We start from the raw sequence: 7,398 nt of genomic DNA on the forward strand, positions 1-7,398 counted from the left end.
TCTACTCTAGGCAATATCAAATTGACTTGTTTTGATATGCTTATTTAGTTTAGTAAAGTGGCTATTTCTCTGAGGGGGATATTTCCTGTTTGCTTTTACTATTTGATTTTATACATAAAACAGAAAAGTCTAACATCTTTGTTTTCCATCGATGATTGAATTTTATATTCAACTGAGTAGAATATGAATGAAACATTATGCTTTGCTCTGGCAATAAAGCTGTTGAAATGATATATTAATTAATGATATGTTTAATACTGCTATAATATTATTGTATTTTCACAAGAGAGCAAGAAGCATTCAGGCGTATGTGTGAACCGATACATCATTATTGAGTAAATTGTTGGGCATATTAATTATATCTATATTAACATCTGTGATATTAATTTTATATTGATTTGGGAAGAATCAGTAGGTGAGTCACACCTTCTCTCTGCTCTCCATGGTGCTGATATGGCTTTAGTATAACTAATGTAGCATTGGAATGGTGAGACTGTAGTGGCACACTGGGTTTAGGCCAGGCATTGTGATACTAGACACATCACTGGATTGAGAGTTTCTGGTACTGGACACTTACTGTACATATTATTGTTCCAATATCTAGTGGTACTGAACCATTTTTTTATCGTAGGGTGAGATCACACATTCAAATACCAGTTTCAATATTCTCTTCAATGTATTTAATTTTTCAACACATTTACTAAATTTAGCCAAGCTTCATATTTTTTGAGAATGCCATTTTGTATACTTGTATACTTTTAGTATACATTTTGTATAATGCCCACATTTGCACACAAGTTAGAATATTTGTATGGTGTAGGATAATGACTGCCATGGCAACTTTCTGTACAAAAGTATGGACTATTTGGCTACCCAATTTTCCGCTCACTGAAAGCAAATGTTCTTAACATTGTACCTAACTATGTATATTGAGGAGACTTTAGTAAGACCATACCAGTAATTTATCAAGTTAGTCTTCATAATGTTATAATCTTCATAAATTATTAAGCTATAAAATAAATATATTTATTTGAATATTGGATTGTGTGCTTTTATCTAGGGGTCTGTGTGTGTGTGTGTGTGTGTGTGTGTGTGTGTGTGTGTGTGTGTGTGTGTGTGTGTGTGTGTGTGTGTGTGTGTGTTTAGAGTCTATGAACTTGGTGAACATACGGCCAGATATTAGCATAATAAAGTAGCCATTCTGTTGTGGGAGTGTCTCTGTCTGTTTGTGTGCATGTGCGAGTGTTTTCAAGAATGCTCCAGATGGGCGCACGCAGTTCAACCTTTGACCCTGTGGTTGTAATGATGTCTGATAGACTGGTTGTGACATCACATTACTGTCGCCTGCATTCTCCATCACTGCCAAACACACACACACACACACACACACACACACACACACACACACACACACACACACACACACACACACACACACACACACCCCAAGAGACTATTCAGTGTGAAGAGTAATAAATTGTGCTTTAGTAGGACAGAACAAGCAGCTTGGCTATTATCCTCTGCACATGCTGTTCAATAGAGATAATCATTTAATGATTATACTAATCACCTATCAATGATCATTAGTCTGTCATTACTCTGCAATAATGACACTATAATAAATTACTCTTAAACATGATTCTCTAATCAATTAGCTTCAACCCTGTGCTAAATCATTTATAACTAATAATTGAAAAACTGACATTCAAAGCAATCCTTAGACTACATTGCAGTAATTTTTATATAAAAGTCTGTTTATATTTTTTGGATGTGGGGATTAAAGTTCAAATTCAGTGAATAACCTTAAAATAAACCCAATCACAAAACCTAAATTTGCAAGAATTTTAATGAATGTGGACAATGGGTTTGGATTTAATTTGACTTATAATATGTGGAAAAGGTAACTTGGCAGGGTGGGTCAGCAGATGGCACTGCTTTAGTTTCCTAAGTTTAATCCAGTTCAGATCGTTGTGTGTGTGTGGAGTTTTGCATGTTATTGCTATATATGTGTGGTATTTCTCTGGGATATCCAGTGTCCTCCCACCCTGCAAAAACATACAGGTAGTTTGACTGGCTATGCTAAATTGTGTTGTGGTACCATCTTATAGACTGGCATTCAGTCCTGGACGTATTCCCAACTTAAGCCTAAAGTTTCTGGGATTCTCCTGATCCGTTATGACCCTAAACAGAATTAAGCACTTTCTGAAGATAATTGAATGAAGTCATAAAAAAGGAGTCCTAGAGTTCCCCCCAACTTAACCTTATCCTTTATACCTCCTCATACAAATTGCATGATGAGTTTTATGGGTATTTTTTGTAGGAATGAAACCAAGCAACAAATGGAGCACCAATAAAAAAAATGACCAGAAGTGTGTAAAACTATGGAACTGTATAAGCAGAAAAATGTTGGGAATAAATTGGATGATAGGAAGTATGTGGGGACACTGGGATATTGCTTGCTTGAGTGCCATTTCTTTAAAACAAATCACAATGAGCTCTAAACTTTATTTTCACTGAGAGTCAGTAAGTATTTTTGTGATGTCAGTGAGGTATTTACTGTAAATTTTCTAATGATACAGGACAGCAGGAGGCCTCTGAGTCACTGTACGATGTGTGTGTGTGTAAAGTGTGCATGTTGTGGAGTATAATGGAACATAAAAGCTAATCTCTCAGCTCGTTCATCATCCACTTTACAATCCAACCTGCCAACCGTAACCAAGGCAACAGCCTTGCATGCACCTTACTCTCATCGCTCAGTGAGCCAGTGGGGCGAAAGCGTAAATGATGTTCCATTAGCTTCCTCATGCCAGAGTCACTATGGACCAATAGAAGGTCAAAGGACATGAGATCCCTCATTCTCACACTGACGCACATCGTCCACTATAAACAATATGCCAGTGATGTAATGTGTGCTATTTTTTTTAGCACAATCTATTTTTTTAGACTGTATGCAGATCAAGCTTATGAGTGTACAGGAAACATTATAGATTCAGATGATGAGAATTGGTTAGTGTTTCATATTCTCAAATAAGTATCAGTACATTAAAATATATGTTTCTACATAAGAAATAACTACCTTTGATACATTTATGTATGATTCATTCTATATGTATGTATCCCCTCCTGTTCTTGTAGTATTGCAATTTTAATGAATTTAAATGGGGATTTTTACTATTTGATTTACATAATATGGTAACACAAGATTTAAATCAATTAAAAAAGAAAAAAAAATCCAGACACTTTTTGGTTGCATACTGTATGTATTCACCATTTGAGTCTCTGCCTCTAGTTTCAATTTTTTTTTGGAGACTGGAAAAGATCAAGATTATCCTTTATTTAACTTCATTCATCCATCCTTTCAAACTTATCAGTTGCCCTTAGTCTCATGGTTGCTTCTCTGACCAATTTCCTTTCTACCTGATCACTGACTTCTGGTGGACACATTCAATGCTCATTTTTATGAATGACTTTAATTGTACTCTGTGTTAAATTTATTTTATAAACAAAACCTCAGTGATACATCTCTAGAACCCTTTTCTATAGTTGTTTAATAGCTCCTTGTTTTTCATGATGCTTCTTGTGCTTGTGTGTGGTGCTTTCTAACTCTGGGTCAACAGGTATATTTTTATTCAAATCATGTGACATTTTAATTTTTAATTAAAAGCACTTTCACCTAGTTATGCCATTTCTGATGCCAGCTGGGTTTGGCAGGACTAGGTTAGGGCACTAGACAATACTTATTTCTACCCACCCCGCTGCCCCATTTCAGGCTATGTCCTGAGCAATGAGGTCATATTATGGGCTATTATGGGCTATTATGAAACATAATCCCAGTTATGTCTATTTCAATTCCAGGTTGTAGCAAGAAAATGGAAAAGGCACTGTACGTTAATTACAATGTCAACTGTCTTAAAACTCTCTGTCGGCTAGTTACATATCTAAAAATATATCTTTGGAAAATAAGCAGAAATAATAATCTGAAAGTCACCCATAAGTATGTGCCTCTGTTAGACAGGTGGTGGCTAAGCCTAGACATGTGTATATGTATGTACTGTATGTCAGGCAGGTAGTCTGCAGGACTACTGTCTCCGTGGCGCTAGTCATGAATCTGCTACCATGTCAGTTTAACGTGTAGTCAGAGCTGATAGTCATCACACACCAAACACAGCTCTGATAAGGCCGCTGTGACATTAAACAGAGGTTTTGCTTTAGGCTATCAGAGCTGCAGAATCCCTCGTACCAACATGCCTTTAAAACACACACACGCACACACACACACACACACACACACACACACACACACACACACACACACACACACACACACACACACACACACACACACACACACACAGAGATATGTGCAAAGAATATGCTGCATCTACATTTGTAAGAATTTTAAATGGAATTTTAAATGTATCTTTTGTGTGTTTTTAGGTAAAAGAAACAGGAAAGACACAGAGGTTGTGTTAATGTATGGCTTCTGTCATGTCCTACTATGTTATTGAAGCTAGATGACCAATGCCTATCTGCTAGCATCTAAACTATGAGGGTGCATGATTTATGACCTCATTGCTCAGGACATTCTGACAGCTCATCCATGTTTCTTGTGTGTGTGCGTCTAGAGAGAAATGCTAGAGAAACATTTGACGTAGAGTGTCCGGTCCTTTGTTAAGCGTCCGGTTTTAGAATGATAATAGTTGCTTTACTGACAGCACAGTGATGTGCTACAGACACACATGCTCTGCAATTTCAGGCTTTTCTGTCTGTTTTGCATCGGGAGTACAAGTCACAGTGATAAAAGAGAGGGAGTTTAAGAAGAACTGCATGTGCAATTTGTATCCTCTATAGATCTAATCTCTCTGTGTGTGTGTGTGTGTGTGTGTGTGTGTGTGTGTGTGTGTGTGTGTGTGTGTGTGTGTGTGTGTGTGTGTGTGTGTGTGTGTGTGTGTGTGTGTGTGTGTGTGTAGGTATGTGTTTGTGAATCTCACATTAAAGATTCCATGAACTACTGAACTTTTCAGTAATCATCCGTAGTGCACTATTATTTTCTAGACATGTTGTGATTTTATTGTGACTGTGTGTTAACCCCATTAATATAATGATATACACAATGGTTAAATAAAAAAATACATGAATAATAGTGCAAACCAAATTATTAAACTTTTCTTTAATGTAGTCACTACCTGTCATTTTAATCTACATTTCTGTGAGTATGAGAACAATAACATACTAATAAGCATTTTTTCACTTCTGTTGTTGAATATTGTGTATTTGCTGTACACATAAACTATATCTGAAATTATAGAAGCTGTACTTACTATTATAGATGGATTAGAGTTTGAGACATAACATTAGTTTCGGTTTCTGTAAATGTTATTTGTCATGTGTAATAGGACTCTAACATTCAGTGTATTGTTAGAGCTATAATCATCTTTTAAGACATATTGTTAGATTTTAACCTCTGTTTATCGATCCCTGATGTGTCATCTTTATGTTATCAAATGTTACACTTTAAAATAAGAAATTGCTTTCTATGCTTTATTTATGCTTTTATTGTGGACGTAATGACCAGACTGGAGTAATTACTAAATTTTTTTATTATGTGGTTGTGCAGTTCTTATTCTGTATCTTTGTAGTGTAGGTAATTGCACTATATATTCTGTTACAACACAGATATAACATGAAAAACAACAACAAATACAACAACAATTCTACCAACAAAAAAACAGAACAAACTGTCCTGGATTGCATTTAAAATAAATATAAGTATGAGTTTTAAGAGAGATGACTGAAAACAGTTAAAAACTTTTTTATATATATATATATATATTTTTAGTTCATTTTGATGACTGTTTCAAGTTTATATTATTTAGTATTTGCAGTTTCAGTAGTGTCAATGCCCAACTTTTATAGGTGCACTATAATGCAATATTATTATAATGTAATGCATAATAAAACATATATAAAATTAAATATACATTACAATATATATTTGTCTGTAATATAATGAGCACCACAGAGCTTTTAATAATAAACTTAATTATAACTTAGTGCTTACTATGAACTGTGTGAGTTGTGCTTGTTTTTTATTATTCGTTTTTATAATCGATTTTAATTTTCTATATACACCACTTTCATACACCTACCATACACCTAAACAGAAGTCTACACCAGCTCTCTCTCTCTCCCTCTCTCTCTCTCTCTTACTCACTCACTCGCTGACACACACACACACACAAACACACACACACACACACACACACACACACACACACACACACACACACACACACACACACACACACACACACACACACACACACACACACACACACACACAGAGGAGAGCTTGAGAGAAAGAGTCAGGAATGATCTAAATGGAGAGCAGTGGTTTCACATGTGTTTCCTTTTTCTCCACAGCATACACACACATACACTTGTGCATACACGTCTGTACAGACACACAGACATGCAGATGAGTGCGCACACACACACACACACAGTCTAGGATTCACATGCTGTACTGTGTCTGGGGTGCTGTCAGCGAGCTTGACCCCGACTGGTGCTGAAAAGCCTCTGTTGTCTACTTTTTCTCGTTCTGTCTCTCTCTGCTGTCTCTGCCTGTCTGGCTGTTAAAGCAAGAATACAACATTAATGAACAATTTCACTAAGCTTTCCAGTCTAACATAATTTTTGTCCTATTACAGTTCCATTACCTTGATATTCCTGACAAACTAAATTTGAAAAATATGGTGACTAGTAAACTACTACTAAACTCCTACTTTATTATAGTTACTGATTATCTTTACCCAATATTTGTTCATTGGGTATTAATATAGTACTAATTATTTATTTCTCCTTATTTCCTGCATTATATGAGTTATTGTACATGTATTATAAAGTATTACCATGTCATTGTAGTCACCAAGTAAATAATCAAAATAAATAATATAATCATATTATTAAATAATAATATAAATAATATAATCATAAATATTTTATCTGGATACTTAGCGGGTTAATAGGACAAGAGTTTAAAGAAATAATTCTATTTAGAATTATCTCTAATTTAGAATTATCTCTGTAAACTCTTGTTCTGTTTTTCAGCTATGTCAGCTATTTGTTTTGTTTTTATTTTACTACAAATTATTTAATTTAATAATATATGTAGTTATAATAATGCCTGAGAAGCTTGTAGCCACTTGAAGCAGGAAGCATGTTTCTAAATACAGAGAATGCTGGACTATCTATTCCATTCTGTTACGCTTAAAACACATTTCAGCATGTGTGAGAACACTGGCCAGATTTTCATGCCTTTTTGTTGGCAGAGAGTAGCGTGTGATAGCACAGTCTGTGATATTATAGTGTGGTAAAATTGTGTGTGACGAGTGTGTG

Source organism: Tachysurus fulvidraco, chromosome 6, assembly GCF_022655615.1.
Source record: "Tachysurus fulvidraco isolate hzauxx_2018 chromosome 6, HZAU_PFXX_2.0, whole genome shotgun sequence".
In the NCBI taxonomy this organism is placed as follows: domain Eukaryota; kingdom Metazoa; phylum Chordata; class Actinopteri; order Siluriformes; family Bagridae; genus Tachysurus; species Tachysurus fulvidraco.